At 43.2% G+C, this 23,686-nt stretch overlaps 1 long non-coding RNA gene across 2 annotated transcripts in view; it reads left to right on the forward strand.

Annotated features, from left to right (window-relative positions):
- The window catches only part of LOC108444885, a 63,121-nt gene that overhangs the window by 27,782 nt on the left and 11,653 nt on the right, over window positions 1-23,686 (forward strand). Inside the window, exons 5-7 of one of the 2 annotated variants that reach the window (XR_001859604.1) lie at window positions 1,317-1,638; window positions 2,226-2,358; window positions 20,851-21,045. This is a non-coding gene — a long non-coding RNA (uncharacterized LOC108444885). The remainder of the gene's footprint in view (window positions 1-1,316; window positions 1,639-2,225; window positions 2,359-20,850; window positions 21,046-23,686) is intronic. The other variant, XR_001859603.1, reaches the window with a different exon arrangement.

Below are 23,686 nucleotides of genomic sequence, written 5' to 3' on the forward strand. Positions count from 1 at the left end.
GGGGGGGGGGGTGCGGTGGTTGAAATAATGACAGAGATGATTATAATTAATATTTTTTTATGTCTGAAGAGTGAAAGTCCTGCCCAAGTCCCCCAGCTGAGCACAAGCCAAAGTGCTAAATCCCTGTAGGGGTGTGTTTTATTACTGACGCTCTGCATGTTGAGGCTGGTCGCGGGGTCTGATGCTGTGCATGTGGAATTTTTGCGGCTCTTTTCCATTGTGCCAATGAAAAGCAGGATCCCATCCGTATAATAAAAAGGAAACTTGAAGGTTTCCACGCCTACATGGAGGTGAATGCAGCATTAGTGTTTTAATTAAGTGTTTTACCTTCGCATGACTTTTCTGTACGATCACATTGCAAGCGATGAAGCAGATATTACCAGGGTCGGAATATGATGGGATTCTCAGTGGCCCTTCCACAAAAGGTTTTGGCTGCTCCTCTGTTAGGCTGGTCTGCAGCTGGGTTGCTTTATAGTCTCGTAATTCTTCATTGGGCAGTGTGTGCTGGGTTTGATTCATCCCTGACCGTTCCTCTTTCAGGAGCAGGGCTCTGCCAGGATGATGGGGACTGGGAGGCACTGATTGCTTCCTGATCCTCCCTTGACCAGCTGGGTGATCTCAAACAGGTAGCTTGCTCCTTAGGACTCCTTTTGTCTGTGTGCCTGATGTCACACACAGATGGAAGGCTGAGCTGGGTATGGAAGTTGTTCTTAGCCAGGCTGCCTACACAGTGTAGTAGTGAGGCAGCTGCTCTTCCCAAATCAGTACAAAGCCGCATCCTGCAAGAGCTGATCGCTTCAGTGGGCTGAAATAAACCCTCAGCACAGGTTGGACAATGGACAGGAGAATGTGGCTCCCTATGTAACACCTGAGAGGTGCCTTTAACTGGGAGTAGTAGCAGTACTGGCAGCAACCCTGCAAGCTTTCAAAGATCATCTGAGCCTTTTGGATGTGAACGTGTGGAGAGCTCCAGGAGCATTGGTGACCTGAACTGAGTTGTACCTGTGCAGCTCTTGGTCGCTTAAAGCAAATTTCAACCATCAGAGTACATGTGTTGCTCCCCTGAGAGAGAGGCTGTCTGGATCCAGTCCCCAGGAACTCCCAGCCATCCCTTTTCTCTGTCCTCCCCATAAAGGAGGGGTGTGTTGTCTCTGCTATAGCTGTGTTTCTCTTGCTACCACAGCAGGTGAAAGCCTGTGGGGACACAGGCCCACAGGTGGCAGCTCACAGCTTCTGCACCCAGCTTCAGCCTTGTCTCAGGTAAGGAAGAGGATGTTTCCTTATGAAGTGACTCAGTGTTTTTCCCTTTCTATCAGCAGAAACTCCACCAGGAATAGGCTGAGCCATGCCAGCCTTGGTGGCTGCTCCTGCTGTTCCAGGATGGGTGTCTCTCCATCTCCCATACAGCTGGCCCATCTACTGCTGTTGCTCAACCTCCTCCTTTCTGCCCTTTTGGAAATGATGTGGACAAAACCAGCCTGTAAGTCTGTTCAGATTGTGAGCTTCAGTGCCTGACCCTGGATCTCCAGTCTGTACTTGCAATACCTGCAACTCCGATGTGATCTGCCATCCAGGGGTGAGATGCTTTGGGCTTTGAACTTCACACCCCAAAAATACAGTCAGGTCTGTTTGACAGAGGTATGAGGTTTTCTCTGAAATTTTATTTATTATTTTCACTGGATTTTTTTTACCTGGCAACTCCTCTTTTTTCTTTTCTTTTCCTCACCCCCAGAAGAGCATGCTCAGCAGCTAAAGGAGAAAGCTGGCTGGAGTAGGCAGACTGTGAGCAGTGTAGGAGCTGCCAGGAGAGAGGAAGGGCAGCAGGATGGCTGTGACAGAGCACACGTGGCTCCTGCCCTCAATTAGCCTGTGTGGCTATCACTGTTGAAATGAAAGCACAGCAGGTCTCCAAGGAGTTCTCTCGTGGGTCTTGCTGAACTTATAAGCTGGGGCCACAGTATAACTTAATTTCCTGAAATGTCAAGTGGCATGTACTGGCTGCCTGCTCTATTGGTGTTGGGGGGTTTTTTTATGAACACATTGTACTCCCATTTCCTGCAAAAAAATTCCTATCAGTGTTTGATGATTGCTTAATAAGAGAAATCAGTAAGCGCACGGAAAGTTCACATCCTGCAGATGAATATAATGACTGTAAGCCTCTGAGTTGCCAGGGATTGGGGGTTTTTTGGTTGTGGTTTGATTTATTTGTAATTTCATCCTTCCAGCCAAGAACACTGATGTGAAGCTGTATCCTGCAAGTGCTGAGACCATTGGTGAACTGTAGGAGGCCTTCAGCAACCACCAGCCTTACTCCAGAAGGAAAGGGTAGAATTTCTTGGATGAGCAAGCTGGGAGAAGGTATATCAAACTGGGAAAAGTAACAATATTGAGGATGAAACTGTCATGCTTTTATACCTGTCTTGTGATACACTGTGGGTTTTGTTTGATTTTGAAGCAGGCTTTTATAATCGTAGTGTGGGTGTGAACTCCTAGGAAGGTGACTGTAAGGCGTGCAGGCAAGCCTGACGGATCCCAAATGGATTTGTTGTTGTTTTTTATATCTGTTTCTAGACAAGCCTTTGTATTATTTCTTCTTAGGTGTGATTTCTGAGTCCTGTTGACTCTTTATTCAAGAGCAGTTTTTTATAATTTTTGTGTGAGCTAGCAGTCTTTTAGACTTGGAGGCATTGCATTTATAGGGACCCTGAAAGAAAATTTAAAAAGCCTTTTCTTCATGATAATTTTCATTACTAACTCTAATACTCCTCTGTCTAGAGCTTTCCCAGTTCAAAGTGCTGTGCAGTCTATCAGCTAACTGTGCAGCCCTGGTAAATGGGAGGTAAATAAAACTCCCTGCTGTCTGTAAGGCTTTTGAATTTTTTGTAAGTCTCTCAGCATGGTGTCGAGCAGGGAGCCACTGAGAGCCACCCATTGGGAAATACTTGGCAGAGGGACTGGCTGACAATTTAGACCATCTGAACACAGGCCTGAAAGGAAAATCTTGTCTTGTAGCGACTGTTTGCTTTCCACATGTCTCTTGCAATTTGTGTCCTCTCCCAGCTCTGTTTCATGGTTCTCATCTCCTTTCCTCGCACAAGACCATGGTTTCCCAGGCTCTGAGGGCGAAAAGAACTAGCCAGCAATTGTAATGGAAACCCTTGCCTGATTAGGTGTCAGGAACATATTGAAAATAATGCAATTTTTATGCCACTTCCTATATTTTAGAAGCTGAGGGCCAGTAAGAGAGAAATTGGTCAAGAAAAATAAAAAAATCCAAAACATAAGGAGCATTTTAATCCTTAAATGATAATTAGCCTTGGTCTGGAGCTGAGGAGTGCACCAGCCTTTTTGAGGAGGAGCAAAGGATATTTTCTCATCACGGCACAGGCAATTCTTTTGTTTGGTTCCTTCCTATCTCAGTGCCTTACATATCCCATATGCATGAGTATCATCTGACTACAGAGTAATGTCTTAGTTCCCTAAATATTGGAGGATATTAAGACACTGAGGTAAATGGACCTTGGCCTAGGGTACTGCCTGTTGCAGAGGGAAGATTCATTAATTTTTTGTTGATGGGTCCTGGCCTCACCCCTTTGTGTGTATGTGTGAACACTCCTGGATGTAGAAAGCACTAATGTCTAATCATGTTCCACAGAAGATAATTTGAGATGATTAAAAAAAGTGTTCTGTTTACTTATTTTTAAGGAGTTATAATGCCAGCAGGCACTTCTAAGACTGTAAAGCTTAGACAAGGTGCTGTGAAAGAAGAAATATCAGTCAAACCCCAGAGTTTTGGGTATAGTCATGTGACTGTCCCACTGTTTGCAGCTGTCTTCTGGCTGTTCAGTCCCCTTTTTGACTCAAGGGGAGACTCTTTTTACTGTCATAGAGGGTGAAGGATGCAGTGATTGAGGGCTTCATGCCTGACCAGTGTGAAGGCAATGGGGTGTAAATCCACGTACCTCCTTACTAATATGGCTGTTACTTTGCATTAAGCTGGCTACTCTCTCTACCCAAATTTCTGTTACAACGGGCTATCCAAACCAAGGAAAGAGAATTTTTGCCCTTCACAGATAAACTATTTCCTTGGGGGCCTAGCCCCATTGGCATCCTCTGCCCCAAATAAGTTGGAATCAGCTCTTGGTGGGAGAAGCCAGCTGAGGTCATGCACAAGCACTGCAAGAGGCTTCCCTGTCTCCTCACCCCAAAGGGCCAAGATATTTAGACAGCTACCTCACTATGAATGGGACTCTCTGGCAAAAGAATTAAGCAAAGATTAAAATCAGTTTTAGCTGCTAAATGTGTGCTTTGCACAGCATTTAGCAGCTAAAAGTCTAATTATCTTTGAACTTATGCACATGGTTTTAGATGTGATGCACACAAGTTGCTATTTTTTTTATTTTGTCTACAAGGAGCTGGAAATCAGGATAAAAATGAGATCCTGGTGTCAGTAAGGGCACAATTTTGTGAGTAGGCTGGAGGCAGTGCCCAGTCTGCAGGGAAGTAGGGCACCTGCTGAATGAGAATAGGTTAAAAAACTGCTTTAACACTTGTCATTTAGACTCTCCTGTTTAATGGAAGTTCATGCTCTTGATTAAGGAAATGCAAGTGTGCATGAAGGTAGGAAAATGAGACTGCTCTGACAGAAAGCCAAGCTCCTAGCTGGAGGGAAAATTTACTCTGGGTATTGATACTTGCAAGGCACAGAGAGTGAAATCTGGGAGGTGAAGAGCACTGTAAGACCTACATAGGTCACTGCAGAGCAAGTCAGATTGAGTTTTAGAAAGTGCTGCAGGGAGATAAGGAGGAATTTGATGCTGAGTTGCCATAAAATAGGGAGAGGGGGCTCCATGTCTCCTGTGCAGCCTGGGTGCTTTGGAAACCTGCTCAAGGCTCAAGATGCCCATGTCAATGAAAACACAGACAATGGGAGGAGGTACACAGGGCTGATAAAATGTTGGTGCCATTTAAAAACCCTTTAGGGAAGCAAGTAAGTATTGCCAAATGGTGATCAAAAATCCTGGATCTTCCCATCCAGCATGAGCCAAATCATGACATAAGACAAACTTTTTTCAGTTTGGTTTTTTTTTTTAACTTCAACTTTTTTTAACCTTTAGATTACCCTTAAATTATATTTCAAGCTTCTTTCTTAACCATAAAGTATGCAATTGGTACAGAAACAGGTCTAGGAATCAAAAGTGAATTTTTCATACAGCCACTGAAGAAGGGCTGATTGGAAGCCTTTTCTTGCATAGCCTTTTACACAGTTGAGGACATCCCGCTTGCTCCATTTAATCAGCTCTCCCCTTGCCTAAACACCCCAGCTCGTGTGTTTGCTGGAGATGGTGTTTCCCATATTTCTGATTTTTCCCTGGACTCTGTGATCTGTCCACATATTTTTTGAAGGGTGAGTGAGGCTACAGGCAATCCACCAGTCGAGAGCTTACCTGTGCTGAGCAGGCAGGAAGGATTCCTTTACAATCATAGTATCTTGCACTGATTTTTACTAATTAAACCCCCCCATCCCCAGTTTTCACAAATGATCAAGATAATTTTGACTTTTAGTCTTCTCTTCTATATAATGTCAGCTCATCTTAGCTTTGTGTGGCCTGCAAAAGTGGTATACACATTGTCAATTAATTAATGTGATTTTCTTTATTAAACTATTGAATGGAACTAATTTCCAGGATCAAGGCTGTCAAGCAGAACACTCAAGACGATGCAACTTATGGAATGCTTATCAAGTGTACCAGTTACAACACTTTTGCTCTGTTTAGGAGATTAAGAGTTCTCCTTCTCCTATTCTTTCTGTTTCATGTGATTTGTGTTGCAAAGCATCTCATGAAAAAAAGTTGGTAGAAAGTAGTGGTTAAAGAGCTCTCTTGGGTCCAGAGTTCAGACCTTCTGATATCAGGCACAGGTAGAGTCACAGCCTGACCTGTCACAAACCTCTGCAGCTTGTCATACCTCTGTTTTGCCATGTGTAAGGTGTTGATCAATAAAGTTAGTTCTGTTAGCATTGGTGAAGGTTCCTATATTGATGTCAGAGAACCAATGCTATGAAAAGGCCAGATTCAAGAACATGTCAATGAGAAATTTTTGCTTCAGTGATGAGCCAGGCATGAATTGTAGGACAGTAAGACTATGATTTATGAAGTGAAATGTGTGGATTATTCATTTGAGAAACCCATTAAGGGTTAGTAACATTACTTAACAGAAGAAACATCTTCAGCTCCAGCAGCTTTGATTTGAAGGTATCAAGGGAAAACCAATTTCTTTTAGCAATTTAACAATGCAAATAGGTTCTAAGGTGATGATGAGAAGATGAATATGTTACCCAGAGTAGAACGGAGCAGCAGCAAAGCATTGGTGTGGCAAGGTTCACAAAAGGCAACTTTGAATGACAAACACCAATTTGGGCAAGAGGCTTTCACTCCGAGCCAGCCGGGAGAGATTAGAGATCCACAAAGGACATGTTCCTGATGATTCCATTGCTCTGTCCTTATTTCCATGGCTCTGCTGGTTGCCTACCACCTTGGAAAGGTGCTGCAGGCACTTCCTAGTGGGCTAATGTCATTGGTCAGAGATCTCTATGTATGTAAAATCTGGGAGAGATCCATACCATCCCTGCACAACTGATGTTTGTAGATGATGGGTGAGGCAGTGATGTCTCAGGGAGCTACACTGCCTTGGGCTATGATCTCATAAGTTAAGCAGGGTTGGGCCTGTTTGTTTTTGGATGGGGACTTAGAAGGAGAAGTTGATTGCTACAGTCAATTTGACTTGGTAATTCAGAAGGTGGTGCTCTTCCCCCTGGGTAGCACAGGTTGACATGCCAGAGTTATTAGGCTCACCACAGCTCCTAACCTTTTGGAAAAAATGTAAGCCCAACACCCTCATCTTTCCAGAATGAACATCACGGGACTCCTGCTATTACCCCAAAGTACAAACCAAATTCCATCTCAAAGCAACCACACCATGCAGATGGAGATCCACACTGCCCTTTCAGGAGGATGCAGCAGACTTTGCTTTCCCTGCTGGGTCACATTGTACCTCCACAGAGCTTGGGACAGATGGCAGCAGTACTACTGGGGCAGACAGCAAATGCCCTCTCAATGTGTGCAAATGTCCTCACTGTAAAGGGACTGTTTAAATGGGAAGTGCTCCCCACCAATAGGGGTTTTGGAAGTCTTGGTCATATCTGGTTTGAGCAGTAGCCTCCTTGTGCTGCATGTGGGCTAGCAGCTGGAGCTCTGTTTTGCCTTTGTCTTTTCCTACTGCAGCACAGTGCTAGGCTCTCACAGCACAGAAACACTCTGCTGCCCACTGCCCTCTTAGAGGGACAAAAAAAATTTTCTTAGCTGTTTTGCACACCTCTTCATATTCCACTGTGGCTACTTGGGCCAAATTCTGGAGTGAGGTAAGTTATTTAGCAGCATGTAGGTGTAAAGTGCAGCAATTTTCTGTTCTGAGTGGGTGGTAAGGTAGGGGTGCAGCAGGAAAAGCAGCAAAGAGGGATGGCATTAGATAACATGCTCTCTGTGCCGAGGGCTTCTGGGAAGGGAGCTCTGGTTTCTTTGGCCATGTCTAAAGGCAGGTTTGCTCAGTATTTGTTTGTTTTCTAAGCTGTGAATGTGCTTGTGTGTATTCTTTTTGGTTTAGCTTAAACCTTTCCTAATCCTGTTAGCAGAGATAAATCTCCCTGAACCACAAGTAAGTGTCTGCACGGGAGTTTGCACGAGCTGAATTAATTCTGCGTGAAATTCTGCAGGGTGCCCTTGTGTGGGTAAACACAACCTCACGTCCCTTCCAGCATCCTCGGCTTTCACTGTTGTGCTTTGCCTGCCTGCTCTCCCCTCTTGGCAGGGGAGGTCACATTGAAGCTTCTTATTTTCAATTTCCACAGGAAAATAAGCTAATCCCCCTTCACCACCATGGTGACCTTACAGGAAAAGGGCTGAGTGAGCCCAAATTGGGCTCTCTGTGTGGGGTCTGTCAAGAAAGGCTCCCTGAAGGGCTCTGTGCCAGCAGGACCATGTCCCTGACCTAGTGGCATGGAGAAAGAGGGGTTGCTCCCAGTACTAGCCCCGCTGCTCTGTCCTGGCACAGCACAGTGGGAGAGGCAGCTGGGCTTAGCTCAGGATTTTGCATATTCTTTACCATGCATGTCCTGTCTTGACAGTATTTATGCAAATTTTTAAGTAGAGGAAAAAGCTGTCACGTAAAACAAAAAAATTCATCTGAAGGCCAAATATGTAGGTTGGTTGGCTTCTGTGTTTTCTTTTTTTTTTTTTTTTTTTTTTCCCAATTAAAAATAAGGTAACCTATAAAACGACGATCTAGTTTAATATCCTCATTACATGTTCCAGGCAGTATCTGAGTCACACCGTTTGCACTGTGCTTTGTACCCCTGCGGGGGATGTAAAAGCTCCATTTTTAGAATATTCCTAGGTCCACCTCAGTCAGATGTGCCAGGTGAGAGTTCCAGGGTGCAGGATTGTGGGTAGTGAAAGTGAATTCTCTCAGGATACCATTGCTGTCAGGACAGGACAGTATTTGAGGTAATTGGTTTGGGTGGTCCTGTCCTTGCAATCCATGTCACCTTTTTGAGTGGAAACACACCTGAAATCAAAAGAAATTCCCAATGGATTGTGTTGTCCTTATTGTTATTTCTGGCTAGTGGAACTCCACTGAGTTTAATTCCCACCTAGTGCAAAGACCCATCACCTTTAATTAACATCGAAAAACACTTATGAGGAGAAACAAAAGGAGCTGCTGGAGGATGTCTCTTCTTCAGCACTGGAAGAGCTGCTGCATGTTCTCATGTCATGAGCAGCCAATTCTCATCAGCATGGGTATTTCTTATGCAGGTAGGGGTCTTCTGGCTTTACTGGGCCATTTCACCTGGGTATGTCTGCAGAGATAACTAGTAAGGTGCTCGGTGGTTAATTCCAACTGTGATATTGGGTTTTGTGATGCAGATTCTTGTTTGCTAAGAGCCAGAGTAAACCAGACTTGCCTCCTGGGATCTACATACCACAATAGCCCAGAGATCACAATTGTGGAGACTTCTTTTCCTGAAGACTCAAGGTCACAGCTGAGGTACAGCAATCCAATAATTTATTGCTGATCAGCTCACGGCCCCCACTATGAGCCACAGTGCCAAACCTGCTTTTCACATAACTAAGTGCATTTGCACTGAGGGTTACTTCTACCCAGCTCATATAATGTGCCTTCATCTGTGGGACAGCACTTGTGAGCCTTTTCCACCATTGCAGCATCATGAAACACAAGGCTGAACGTTATCTTCACTTTAGAGCACTTTGTACAAGACAGGAAGGGGCTGGAAAAAGGGATTCTCCTTTGGGCTATAGGATCCCCCACTTGCTGTATCTCCATACCCCTCCCAATGTGGTGAGCTCCAAGGACTTGGCAGATATCAGCCCTTTTTCCACTAGAATTGCAGTTTTCTCCTTGGGCTGTGTCTAAATTTCCTTGGCATGGAGGGAAGAGCTGACGTTACCACCACTCCAGGGAATGCAGTACCGTGGAATTATTACCTTTCAGATATGCTATACAGATACACTAGGAAACCTCCATTCTTTCCTTCCTTAAAAATACCTGGCTCTAGTTACTGCATTTGGAAGCTGTGGGTCTCTGACTCTCATGGTTTGCCTGTTAAGGTGACAGCCTGCAGTAAATGTCATGGCTCACCAATAACAGAAATCTCAGCCTCCCAGCCCGTTTCTGTGTCTGGCATTGGGGTGAACCAGCCAGACTCCACCAAAAAACAGCTTGCAGGACTGCTCCCATAGGGTAGCACAACACTGGTGTTTGGCTTCCATGTGCCCCTTGCAGCCCTTCTGTGCCATCCTAGACCTTGTGCCCTTGGCTGTACCCTGCCACCACCCTCCTCCTGCAGGCCTTGCAGCACAGCCCTTCAGTGCCAGGCAGGAAAATCATCGCCTTCGTGAGCTGCCACAAAACTCCCAAACTATTTTAAGTGTGTTGACTTCAAGCACGCACACAAGCGCAACTATTGTGTCTTATGGCCACAAGGCCAAGTGCCACATGTTGTGGGCATGGCCATTCTGCTCCAGAGCCAAGCTGGCCCTGGGCAGTCTCAGCAGGAGATGTTCTGTATTACCTGTCCTGGGAGGCTGGGAATTGCTCCCTAGGCTGGGTGCCATTAGAGATACAGATATAACCTTTACCTACTAACTAACGAAATTGCTTTTCCCAGTGCAGGGGTATACCTGCATGCTATTAGCATTAGAGATTTCAGGTTCCAGACCTGCTGCTGACTTCAACGAGTCTTTTGTAACATTATTTGAAATATTGTCTGTTGGATTTTTTTTTTTCCATTGGAAGTTAACAGTTGAAATTTCTTTTTTGTTTAATGCCTAAAAGTTTTCCTTTACCTGATTTGCCCTCTTCCTCTCCTAAAACATATGCATGCACAAAAAAATTTGACTTCTGGAGTCTGGATGCTTTCCTAATGCATTTAATAGCACCAAGGACATGAAATACTGTACTGAGTCCTCTGGGAAACCTACAGTTAGTGGGATGAAAATACCTTCTGTAAATGATTGAGCTCATGAAACAGTGTGAGTAATTAAAATGCTGTGCAGGACAGAGCTGAAAATCCTTACAGGATTATCAGTGAGACATTGTTTAAAAGATGTCCTTGGGTTGGACAGTGCAGCAACATTGAGTGCAAGCAGCACTCGGAGCTCCTGCTGAGAATGGAAGGTGGCAGATACCTGGTTAGTCTTCTGTTTTCTTTCATTTTTATCCTTGCTGTTCCAGCTGAGAGGAGCTCTTCATTGCTTATTTATTTCATCCCAGGAGGTCTGCAGATTGATTGACTGGTTGTTGGGGGATTTTTTTGTCTGTTTGTTTGTTGTGGTTTGTTTCTTAAACAAGTCTGTAATGATGGTTGTGAGGGCAGAGCCAGGGAAGGGACAGCTTTAAAAAGTTCTCTGTACATCTACTTGTGTGGTGGTCTTAGTGTGTGTGTGTGCATATTGATCCTATCCCAGGATAGGCACCAAAGAGCTGTCCACAGACCTGGTTAAACATTTAATAACTAGCTGCAGTTTCCATGTCTTATTTCCAAAGGCATTTTAGTACCTGAAGATGCCTACAGAGCTTTCAAAGGGCTTTAGCTCATTGGATATCCAAATTGCTGTGACTTTGATGAGATTGCTATGTTTACCTTTATCAGGATTCTTAGAAAACTCCTCTAGGAGTCCATTTGCCATGCACCCAAAGTCCTTGTGAAGTTTAATCAGGGTTTGTTTTTTGTTTGGTTGGTTTTGTGCCTGGAGCTGCACTTCCCGATGTGGCAAGTCCTGCCCATAGAACATAGTCCTGCTGCATAGAACAGCTTCAGAAATGGCAAAGGCTGAAAGGTGCTCATGCACTGTGATAACCTGTTGGACAGGATTGAAAAGGACAGTGACAGGTTATATAAGTGAGCAGTGGATAATTTACTTTGTGAAGCTGTTTAAAACTCACCATTGTTTTGGGCTCATGAGTGGAAGTTTATTATGGTAAATTTGTTGGAGGGTAAGGTCACATTTTTGTTTCCTGGGTGAAAAGTGAGGCCAGACAAATACAGAAATACAGTTACAAGCGCAGTTAGTAGATGTCAGCATCCTTTCGGATGTGGGGTGACATGATGGGTGTGGGCTGGAGGAGGAGTATGAAAAGGGAAATGATTTGCACACAGGAGAGGCCTGGAGTGAATTTGAGTTGAAGAACTTTGCGGGGGGGACAGGAATGAGAGAAAGGGAAAAAGAAAGGAAAAAATAAATTTTCCTTGATTGGGTGAAGGTGATGGGACTGGAGGAACTGGTGGGAAGATGTGTTTGAGTCAGACCTGAGCCATGCACGAGGGCAAGGGGGAGCTGACTTGGGTACAAAACAGGTTAAACAAGGACACATGGCAAGAAGGTAGGAAAGGGAAGGGGAGTTGAAGGCTGGGAAGGTTGAAGGTGAGTCCAGCTTGACAATGGGGGTGAGATGGCAAGCAGGCCTTTCCTTTTCCAGAGGCAGTTGCTTATGAATACCCATTATGTCTGGTTTTATCTCTCTGCAAGGAAGCTTTCCAAAAGCATGAATAATACCTTATTAGGTAGAGGGTAAAGCCCCTCCTTTTCATCCTGCTTTAATTCATGCTTCCTCTGCCTTGGTGGCTGCCTTGTACGTGGTGCTGTTAGAAGTGCAATTATCATTCTTCCTGGTTGGGCGGTATGAAGGGCGTAGCCTCTCACAGTATCTCCTGGAGGCTTATTACTCAAGAGAGAGGAGCTGTGCACGAGAAGCCAAATTAAACTGAGCAAAGAGGAGGCTGTTTCCACCGCAGGGATGGAACAGATTGTTTTGCTGAAGACCAGGTCAGGAGCTGGTCCAGGGGAGAATGTAGCTGGAAGCCTGCAATGTAGGGAGCTTGCACCATGGAGACGAAAGGCAGAACACTGTGGTTCTTTGTGGCTTAGCCTGCTTCCCTCCCTTTTGTCCACTGCTTTACGGATGTGGGATTCTGCTTGACAGTGGAATATTGTCCTGCACAGACTTCAAGGCTTCGAGTTGTAAAATTGTGACCCTCTTCCTCTGGTTTTCTTCAGGATCTTGACTGTTGCTTGTTAGAGCAGACAGACCTAGTTTAAAGATCCCAAGTCATGGAAAATGCAGTGCATCCTTGAAAGAACCACCTTCTCCCTTCCTTTTTTAAAAAGCATCACTTTTCTCAGCATGAATTAATCTGTTTTTTAGCTGTCTCTTACCATTGCATCACCATTGTTTTCCCTCTACTTTTTGGCAAGAGTGCCTTACACACCACTCAGTGGTCTGCTTTGAGGGGCAAACAGTGTCTCCATCTCTGTTTGCCAGGATTTCAGATGTCTCTGAAGCTTTCTGAGCACCAGGCAGCAAACAGTTAAGGCAGCTGAGCCACAGGTCTCAGAACATTTTGCTAGGGAGCCAGGTGAGCAAAGAACAGATAAAGGCAGCACCTGCCTATGGGTTTGGAACAGCCTGGGGCCATGGATAGAATGTAAATACACTCTGAAAATCTTATTGTCTGACACTGTGCCAGCGTCTTCTGGGCTCTTGTCATGGAAAATATTTCAGCTGAGGTCATTCAGTCAGCAAAAAACCAGGATTTAATACCCTCTGAGGTGCCAACTTGCTTCTTTCTTTGTGTCGATAAATAAACAATGTAGGGTAGCATTTCATGTTGCCAGGATGATCTTTGTTTCATTAGGAAGGGCTTAAATGTTGTTGATTCTTTTTTTTTCTTTTTTTTCTTTCTCCTTCCTCCTCTTTAAATGCAAAGACTGTATGTTTCTGCTCCCTTTCTCTGTTTGCTCCTCCTGGCTCAAGCACACACCCAGCTTTTAGAGTTAGAACTAATGTCTGCTTCTTGTAAATCTCTGCTGGCTGCCCCAGGCTGTGTTTTTAATTCCTTTATTCTGCTTTGAGATGAGTAGGAGAAAGGTGCAGCTTTTTGAGATGATGGAAGTTGCCATTTCCCTTCTTCAGTCAATTAGGTGCTTTGGTTGTTTTCAGCTAATTCTCTAAAACTTTCCATTGATGATAGCGCTAAGGGGCTGGGGGGAGCTGAGGGATCTGGGAGGGAGAAGAGGGAGGGCTGGTAACTGGATTATCTACTGGTGGGATGACTGATTTGCTGCCTGTGCCTCTGGGACAGAGAAACAACCTGACTTCAGAGCTGTATTCAGAGCAGCTCAGCTTCTGGTCAGTCAGATTTATGGCTTTTAATTGCATTTGTGCTGTGCCTGTCCTTTCTCAAGAGTGACATGAGACGTGGTGATCCTGTCAGGGCATTCGGGGAAACCACTGCTTTTTCTTCCAAATCCTTGCAATGGGAAATTACTTCAAAGCTTGCATGGAGCTTCCCTTAATTGTGTGTCCTTGAGACATTTCCCCACATCCTTCAGCTCCAGACCCTTCCACCACTGCCCATTTTGGGTAAGTCATGGGTGTGCAGACACTGCTGGCTGAGGAGGAACCATCTGTCTAGAGGTGATCCCTACCTATTGAAAGCCTTCACTTCACGTATTTTTTGGCCAGTTGACCCTCCCTACCTCCTCTGGGCCTTGCTTACTGGTCTGCAATACCCAAGCCCCTTGTGGGTGGTGACTGCCTCATACAGATGTTGTAGAAAGCACGACAGTGCCCCGGCAAGTCCAGCAATGGTGGTCCCTTTCTTCCGCTGTGTTTCAGCAACAGTGTGAGAGCAAGGGATGGGCTTTGCCTTCTGAAACATCATCTCTTTCTGCTTTCAGGCAGGAAGGAATGAGATCAGTCTTTCCACATCAGCACTTTTCTTTATCTTGTTGTTTTCTGCCCTGAGTCTGTCAGGGTCTGTGGCTCACCTGGTAATGAGTCTGCAAACCTTGGGGCTGGGAATCGTCTCACCTGATTTTGGTTATCTAAAACTTAGACATAAAGTTTAAGATTGTCATCTAGACTCCCTCTTTGCTCAGTGAGGAGTGATAAACAGCCCATGCCATTCACCTTACCCACTCTAGACATCTGCCTTAGGTTGGGATGATTCACTCTTTGGAAGCTCCCGTGCACTCCACAAGCTGTCTGGGAGGCATAGGGGAACATTCAGATCTGGACCCCTAACTCTCACAGGGCTCTTCATCTGAGAAATCCAGCACCTGCTTCTTTTTACTATTTACCATGGATATTGTCTGTGTGCAGGGTGGAATTACCCTGTCCCTGGCTTTAAAGGGGAGTGACCTGTGCCCAAGTGACTGTTGAGATATCTTTGTGCTGATTTTGGTTTTGATGGAGATGGTGTTCTGCCTGTGGTGGCCCAGAGGAGCAAAGGAGGTTTTTAAAGTGAGGAGGTAATAAGTACTTTGTCAAATGTTGTCATTCTGCTATCATTTGTTTTCAATCAATCAAGTGGATTTTAAGGTTACCAGTTTCAGAGCTAATGAAAAAATATGGGGGCCTGCTTTTCATTACAACTGAAGATCTCAACTGCTTTATATTCACCCTTATGTTAATCTGTGATGTGATTGCTTATCCCTGTGTATATCTTTGAAGGGGAAAGACTGCAGGCATTCCCCACCCCACATGAGATACAGACCTTAAAATACAAAGGGGAACATAGAGCTTGGAGCCGAGCTAATCTTCTTGGGTTGCTGCTGGGAGCACAATGGTGGCAAATTGCTGTGGCAGTGGACCCTGCTCTTCAACCAAAGACAGGAACTAGGCTGACAGGACAATAATAGTGTGTTGGCTCAACTGGCAAACACACATCCCCTTTGGACAGACTCAATATGTTACATTGAGAAGCAGTTAATACACCGTTGTGTAAGGTTCCTAATGGACTGGAGCCAGAATGCTCCATTAACCACACACACATAAAATATTCATTGAGCTTGGGTTTTGTTGCCAAGTTGGAGAAAGGGGGAGAAGCTTTGTGTATAGAGATAACACTGTCAGTATTGAGGGCTGAAGGGAGGAGTTGATGATGTGTTCCGAAATCTTTTATTCTTTTTAAGAAGAGAAGTACTTTTGATCCTTGGCAGGGGGCTAAGGGGTGCAAAGAGGATTAAATGCAATACCTGCCAGGTTTTACATTTCACGTTTAATTGACCAAGGGTTGAAGGTACCTCCTGCCTCTGTGCTAAAATCCCTGATCTGTTCTGTACCATGTGATTTCTGCAAATTAAACACAGGGTCAGTCTTTAGAAAATAAAAATATTGCAAAAACCACAGTTGTGTTCCCCAGAAGGTTGGCTTCTAAATAGAAGAAAACTTCCCTAAGCACAGGAAAGTGAGGACTGTGGTGATAGGAGGTATTAGCACCAAGATTTCTCTCTGGAAAGCACATGCTTGCCTGTTTTTGTGCTAGTTTTAGGTGTGTGGTAAAAGAAGCTTTGTTTTCTGGGTGCTGAATGTACAATGAACATTTAGAAGAGATTTGATTGGGAGAATTGGCTTGACTTGCTGTTGGTGCTTCAGTTAGGAGACAATGAGGAAAATCATAAAATCGTGTTTCAGACTGAATGAGTAAACATGTGTGCAAAAGATACTGTCCATGTGACCCCTCTCTATTTTGCCAGAAGGCAACTTTGTGTATCCACTTAAGCCAGACATGCTGGAAGAACCACAGTCCCGCTGAGGAGGAAGAGGCAGGCTGTGGTGCTGTGTGGGATGGATAACTGGGAATATGAGGCCAGGAAGGGAGCATGTAGTGGTTTGCCTGTGCTCTGGAGGCATTGTATCTTGTGGTGTCTGGGCAGCCTTTGAGGGGGTACTGGAGAGGAGCTGATGACCTTCCTTGTGCACCATGTCTGGTCATGGTTGTGTGAGCAAGAAACACAAGGGAGAGGTCCAGGAGGCAAAACATAACATTTTGATAGGGGAGAATGGTAAAGAACAGGAGCTCCATTACAGCATTAAAGAAATACTTGTCCCAGACAATGAGAGACCCCCATTGTGTGTCTAAGCAAGTGGTGTGGGAAGAAAGAGGAGAGATATCTTAGAAACAGGAGAGATGCTCAAAAATGGATGGGAGGGATGATGTCTTCTGAAATGGGGACAGCCAGGTTGGTGGCACTGGGAATGAAAACAAACACTGGGAGGGTCTTCAAAATTATTTGAGAAGAGATCCTGGAGAAGAACACACTCGTCCTGATGGCAAATTTCCTTCTGTGCCTTCATGGCAGGACAGAATAGACACCAGTAATGTTCAGATAATCCAAGAGTCTAAGCAAATCCCCAGTTAAATGAGGCACTCACAGACTAAGACCGAAAAGTATCTGTGCTTTCCTAGAAATATTAAATGCATATAAGGTAAGGATGTGGGTGAATTGCACTGTTGTGGCCTCACAGAAATCTTACTGAATGAAGCTCATCAGTACCAACACTGCACTACCGGGATACTCATGATGTGGAAATAACAGGAATAGATTTTGCCATTGGAGGAGTGACTCACGGTTGGAAATCAGAGTCCAATAAGATAAATCAATTACCTGTATCATCATTTGCCACCCACTCTCTATGGATTGGATGTTGCCATGCCAAATCAAGAAAAACATTATTATAAACTTATCCTTTTAAACAGCTGACCATGGCAGTGAAAATATCTATGAAATACTTTAAAAAGATCAGAGGCAATGGACAGTATGCAAGAAAATAGACTGGAGAAGATTTATCCTACTTAGGATATAAAGGGCAAATTTTAATTTATATTTCTAAACAGACCAATAAAAGACAAAATTAATTTTTGGCTAAGACCTTGTTTAAATTATAGCTGTTGCACTGAAGAATGGCTTCACAATACTGACCAATTCATGGTCAGTTAAATTACTTTAGTAGGAATAGCAACACTAGGAAAAACCCAAAGACCATGACAGTTTTTATTGCAAAAACATTGTAATATTAAGAAATTTAATTTATTTTAATAACGTTAATGAGTGGAAAAATTAACTAAGAGTGTAAGTACTGTACCTGTATAGTGGAGAAAACATACCTGTTCCCAAAATTCACCTAACCCCCCAAAAAGTTACTACAGTTAAACAATGGAGGAAGGGGACAATAAAATGGTGTCTTTAAAAAAGTGGAAATCACACCTAAACAAAGAAATCAGAGAGGAATATAATTTCTTACAAGATAAATGTAAACTTACTGCAACACAAACTAAAGTGGTCTGAGGAGTGACTCACAAAAACCATGGAAATCGTAACAAATTTCCTTCAAATACGACAGGAACTGACAGGTTCAGCAAATACTCAAGGTGCAAAAGGAGGTCAGCAAACCCATTGACAGCAGAGGCACTGCCTGCACAGCCAGTAGGAAAGTCCTCCAAGGTTTGAGCCCAGCAAATGGTATCTAATTGAATTGTTGGCAGAAGAGCTTTTAAAACAGACGTGAATGAAATGAACAATAGCGAATCACCAGGACAATATTCACTCAAATGTTCTAAATTGCTCTGGGGTGAAACTTCTGGGTTCAGTCAGCCTCAATCCTAGCAGAGGTAACTAATGCAACACCAGTCCTAAAAAGTGTTCCTGCAGGGATGAAAAAAACTGCAGGTGCCTCAAGTCTGGCTTCTCTACCAGGAAAAATGGAAAGGAAATTACAACAGATTTAGTGGCAGCATACGTAAATACGATATAGTGCGGGCGTGCTAACACGACCCTTGTAAACTAAAGGCATGCACTGCAAACCCTGGAGATCTTCAAAGGAGTGAATAAGCATCTGGAAAAGCATGTGACACCTAATATAGTGTGGTTGCGGTTTTGAATGGATTTTGAAAAGGTCTCAGCAAGGTATGAAGAAAAAGATACCTGTAACTAGCCAATTTTCACACTAGAAAATGTTCATGTTCCTTTTAGTGATCCTTTCGGGGTGAGGAGGGGAGGGCAGTTCTTGTAGAGTTTCTGGGGCAGGGGAAACTATGTTGTTCAACAGCCCTATCTGGAAAAAAGCATTAGTAGGGAGGGCAGGGAAGTCATTCATGCCAAAAAATCACTATCACAGTGAAAACTAAACTTTTTTTGGTCCTTTTCTCAAGGGTCTTGAGAGACTGGGCAATAGAATGGTAGACAAAAGTCAATGTTAATACACATAAATAACACAGGGGAAAATAATCCTGACCATTCATGCCTCTAGGTTGCTATGTTCTCTGTGGTTTCTGTACTCAGGAACTTGATTAATAAAGTCATGGTTGCTCATTTTCCTGAAATGTCAGATAAGTACTAGAAGTCCTATAAATGTCAAAGAGAGATTTTTGGAGGTTTTTTAATAATTGACAGCAAAATAAAAAACTTATGCCACTGCAGTATATAGAGGAGAGAGACAGAGATGTGGATCTTCCTGTAGTGTTCCTGCATTCTTGGCTGCTGCATGTAGGACTGTTCACTCAATTTCAGAAAAGATGTATTAGGAGTAGAAAGCATAGAAAAGAGCAGTAAGAATAGCTAGAAGTATGAAATCTCTCCTTTTTTTTTTTTTATGGAGAAGTCTAAATAAAGTAATGCTTCTCAGCCTTGAAAATGGAAGAAGCATTTGACAGAGGATCATAAAATCATGAGTGATATGGAGGAGATGAATGGGAACTGACCATTCCTTTCTTCTTGCAACATAAGAGCTAAGGGTGCTAAAGAAACTAGATCGAGAGGGGCATTGAATAAATCGTGTACTTTTAAAATTATTTTATTGTGTAAGTGATGACAGATACTGGAAATAGCAAAATGAAATAACTTTAAGAGGGGATGAGTCAAAATTCTGTAGGATCCATTCACCAGAGACTTGCAAACACAAGGGCCTGTGTGGGCTTGGAGATTGCTTCTAGTCCCTAAATTGCCAAGGGCCAGAAGCTGGAGGACTGTGGCCATTCTGTGCATGGCCTGTGTTGTGTGGTTGTTAAGTATCTGCTTTTGGACAGAGTTGATGGTAGACTGCTGGGCTAGATAAAGCTTGGCTTTACCTGCACCACCATGTTTATATCCCTATTCTGCTAAGGTTGAACCTGCTTAACTCCAAAATTTGTTTCCTCCTTTGTGTTGTCCCGTAATTCACTTGGAAACACTCCTTTTCCTTTCTGTAGGTGTGTGTGAGCTTTTAGCCCAACTGCCAATACTCAGCTTTTCCTGCTTGATGTACAAGCTTCTGCATCCTGACCCTATGGATCCCTTTTTTATATTTGGAGATCAGCAGTGTGTGTTTTCTTTTAAAAATCACAATATTTCAGCCAGATTCATGAAATCAGTTGATTTATAAGCCCTGAGTTAACAATGCGTGTAAACAGAGGACTAACTTTACTCATGTGCTTAAGTTCTGTGCATCTCAACCACATGCTTAAGTGCTTTGCCAGATAAAAATAGAGCATGATTTAATAGTAAGCCTGACTTTCCATTGTGCTATTTTAGTTTTATGCTGATTTAACTCCAGCTAACTCAGCCAGGATACAGGACTTGGTTTGGAGAAGACAGCTTTGGTCTGAAAACAAGTTATTCCAAACCCTAGAGCTGGAAGAAGTTCTCTAGGATCAAAGATTTACAAGAAGGGTTGTGAGGGCAGAGTGTTAGGCTGCTTCTTCTGGATTCATGATATGAGTTTGAGTTTCATGCTGGAATTGCACAACACCCAGATACAAGTGGGTGTCTGGCCATGCTGACTAAGTTAAAAGCATCCAGATGTGAATGTTTTGGCTATGGAAACTTTTGTGCTTTGAATGTGCTAGCCCAGTTTCCTTGGGAGAATATTTGGACTTCTCCCTCTGCTAAGATTTCTTTTTCAGCATCATTTAAAATGTTGAGCAATGTAGTCATTTGCCTATAATACAATATATGGATCGGCCCCTTGAAAGCTAATCACAGGCCATTTCAACTGGATTTGCCTAAAATATTAACAGGTATTAGGAGAGAAAAAGTACTGTTCCTGTTTTGAACTGAATTGAAAAATCAAGAAACCTCAACAGGGCTTGAGAGAGGAATAGCTGGATATTGTAAATATTGCGCTAGAAGGATAAGATGCTGCACCCACCCGGATTTGATAGCAGTACAAAGGCATGGAAATGAGTCGGGAGACCGGATTCTTTAATTTCTAATGTTGCAAGCTCTTAAATCAGAGAATCAGCAGCCTGATTTTGTTTGTACTACAGTCACCCAGCAGTTTGAAAAGGAGACATCAGACTCTTCCTAAAATAATCTAGATTTATACTGATTGCTTTCAGCTCTGTGTGAATAGCTGACCTATAATTTGAAATGCTACTGACTTGAAATTGTTGAGAACTCTTAGTTTTGAGTCACGTTATTGAATGTATTTCTTTGTTCTGAATTGATTATTTAGTAGGGGAAAGGAGAAGGCATGAGAAGTCCCTTGAATCATTTGAAGGAAAGATTGGTCCTGCTCCAGTGAAACCCTGGGTCTACAAATGTCCCCTAGGAGACCTTTAGTGAACATCAGACAAAGAATGGCAGTAGAATTTTCATTGCACTCTCTCAAGTAAGGGAAATGAGGAATCAGGACAGCAGGTGGTAACCTGTAAGTATCTAAAGGATGATGTAGGGAACATAGAGTAATATTTGTAATGCTTTGCAAGTGGCTGGGGGTTTTAAATTTTTTGCCTCTAGCTCTAATGTAGCCTGCAAAGGTTACTGATATCTAAATTTTGTATGTTCCTCTAGACGAAAAATATAAATGTGTTCTTATAGAAAAACTAGAGGAATTTCTATATCTCTGAGTTTCTTGAGTGACTTACCCCTCACATTTGTACTGAAGTCTTTCAGGACTGGTAAGATTAGTTTCCTTTTTTGGTTGGGTAAATGCAAACTAATATCAGATAGTGTAGGCAGCTGTGGATTGATATGAATGAAACATCAAAACTCATCAATATCTGCAGATATTTTCTTGACAGCAGTAGAAAATGTCAGGGCTGGAGCTGCAGGGTGCTGGAATGAATATTTTTTTGCCAGCACATATGCGAAGGGAAGAACAATTCCCTTGAGTCTAGAGGTAGGAAGAGTTACCTGCACGGAGATGTGTGGTAGCTTTATCTTTCCATCCCAGCAGAGGAATGCTGAAATAGCATCTTTCACTGTGGTGATAAAGCCAGACTAGTTTTGAAATGAGTGTCTGCTGTCTTCTGCAAATAAGATTGCAGCAGAGGGTTTCATTGCTCCCCAGCCCCAATAAGAAATACGAATTCTTCTTAAAACACTTAGGAAAATATTATGAAAAAGCAGTGCAGGCTTTTTGGGCTGGTTTGAAATGGGTGTAGAGATACTATGACTAAAACAGAGGTGTAAGACTTGCCTTTAATGGGTACCTCATCTGGAGAAATTACATAAACTTCAGGGCTTATCTTGCAGTTCTGTGCACAGACAGGTGTGTGTGCTCTGTCTGAACATAGCAGAGACTAGCCTGGGTCACAGAAATTGAGCAAGTCATCTTCTCTGGGACCCCAAGTTGGGTTTTAGGAGTGTGGAGTTCCATTCCTCATTTTGTTATAAAGTTTTTCCGTGTCTTTCTGCCAGTTCTGCCAACTTATTGGCAGGTACTTTTTCATAGTACTACAGGCTAAAATATTTGTGCATCTGAAAATATATAGGGAGAAGTGCTCTCCCACTCTTGCAGAGAAGCAGTGGAAGGATTCCTGAGTGCGGTTATGCCACCACTCTGATTTTGGGACTGGAATCTCAGCCGTAGAAAAATGTTCTCCTGGAAACAGCAAACTAAGAGTGGGTTGTCCCCTCCTGCTGCAGCATATCCCCAAGTCCTGGTGCAAGGAACTGCTTTTCATGTGGTCAGTTACATGTCCCAAAACATTTACATGCATATGCACATGTTCTCTCTGGTTTTTTTGCACTTGAGCATAAAACACAAATCCCTTTCAGGTGTGAAACCTCCATATCCCCACCTCTGGTTTGCTGTGTATCTCACTAGGAGCAATATGGGTGCACAGATAGTGGCTTCTTTCACAGTGTAGTTGTCCAGCTCCAATTCACTGTTCCTTTTCCCTTGTACTGAATTGCTTGCTAATGCCAGTATAACCTCTGCTTCCCTCCCTCTCTCATCCTCAATGTAAATTGACTTGCTGCAACCTGCTACTCTCCAGAAATTACAGAGCCTAGGAAGATAATTTGTTGCTGGTGCTGATATCATCTGTTTATTCTAATGCACCAGTCGGGCTGTGCTCGCCTGCACACGGGGAGAAAATGACCTTCAGTAGAATCACAAACTTAACTCTGGAACAGCATCTCCCTCGGCAGCTGACTGCTGGGAATCTGAAGTTTTCAGGGAGGCAGCAGCCAAACCAGTGCAGAGCGGGGCTGCCCCCCAGGGCGGCAGAAGATAACCTAGAGCTTTTCTGAGAGTAAGAAAATATTGGAATACTCACAGCAGATTTGTGGCCTGAAAAAATGCTGTGTCCCAGATCTCTTTTAGGATGCTTGGATTCCTTGTTTTCATAAGAGTGAAAACTGCTTCTGCTACTTTGCTCACCAATGCCCAATTAGAGTTCAATGCTAGTGCGTCAAGGAAGGTCTGATTAGGACATTCTCCCTTGGAAAATCAGATAAATAAGATAATAGAGTTTAAAGTAAATAATCCATAGGATTAATCCATCCAATCCATCAATTGGCTGACTGGTTGTGATAAAACTGATAATAGTGGCACAAAGAGACCCTGTTTTGTATCTTATGAATAAACAAAAGATGAATGTTTTCTCTGGGTAATGGAATAATTTTCACTTCATTGGTACTCGGGAGAATATTAATCAGGTTTAAAGTTACATATGCAAATCTCACTGGGTTTTTCTAACTCCAAATCCTAGAGGTACAAAGCTGAAGAACTTCCTAGGTCTTTATTTTGATTTCTGATAAGAAACACTGAGGAAGTTCTAGAGGCTAAAGAAATCTAAATTTAGATCAATATTTTAAGTAGATTGCTATGATCATTAATAATTTAATATTCAAGGCAATTTAAGGATATGCAAGGAATACATAAGGAATAACATACTAAAGCAGTGTATCACTTGGAGACATCTGTTACTGTTTTTGGCAATTAACTTTGGTCAGCTTCAGTTGGATTAAAAAAAAAAATAAGTCCCTCTGGTTGATTATTACACTAATGTTGATGGGAGAACCTCTTATATGCCTTAAACTTGCTCCCATACGTATTCTTT

The sequence above is a fragment of the Corvus brachyrhynchos genome, unplaced genomic scaffold (assembly GCF_000691975.1).
Source record: "Corvus brachyrhynchos isolate BGI_N302 unplaced genomic scaffold, ASM69197v1 scaffold162, whole genome shotgun sequence".
Taxonomy (NCBI): domain Eukaryota; kingdom Metazoa; phylum Chordata; class Aves; order Passeriformes; family Corvidae; genus Corvus; species Corvus brachyrhynchos.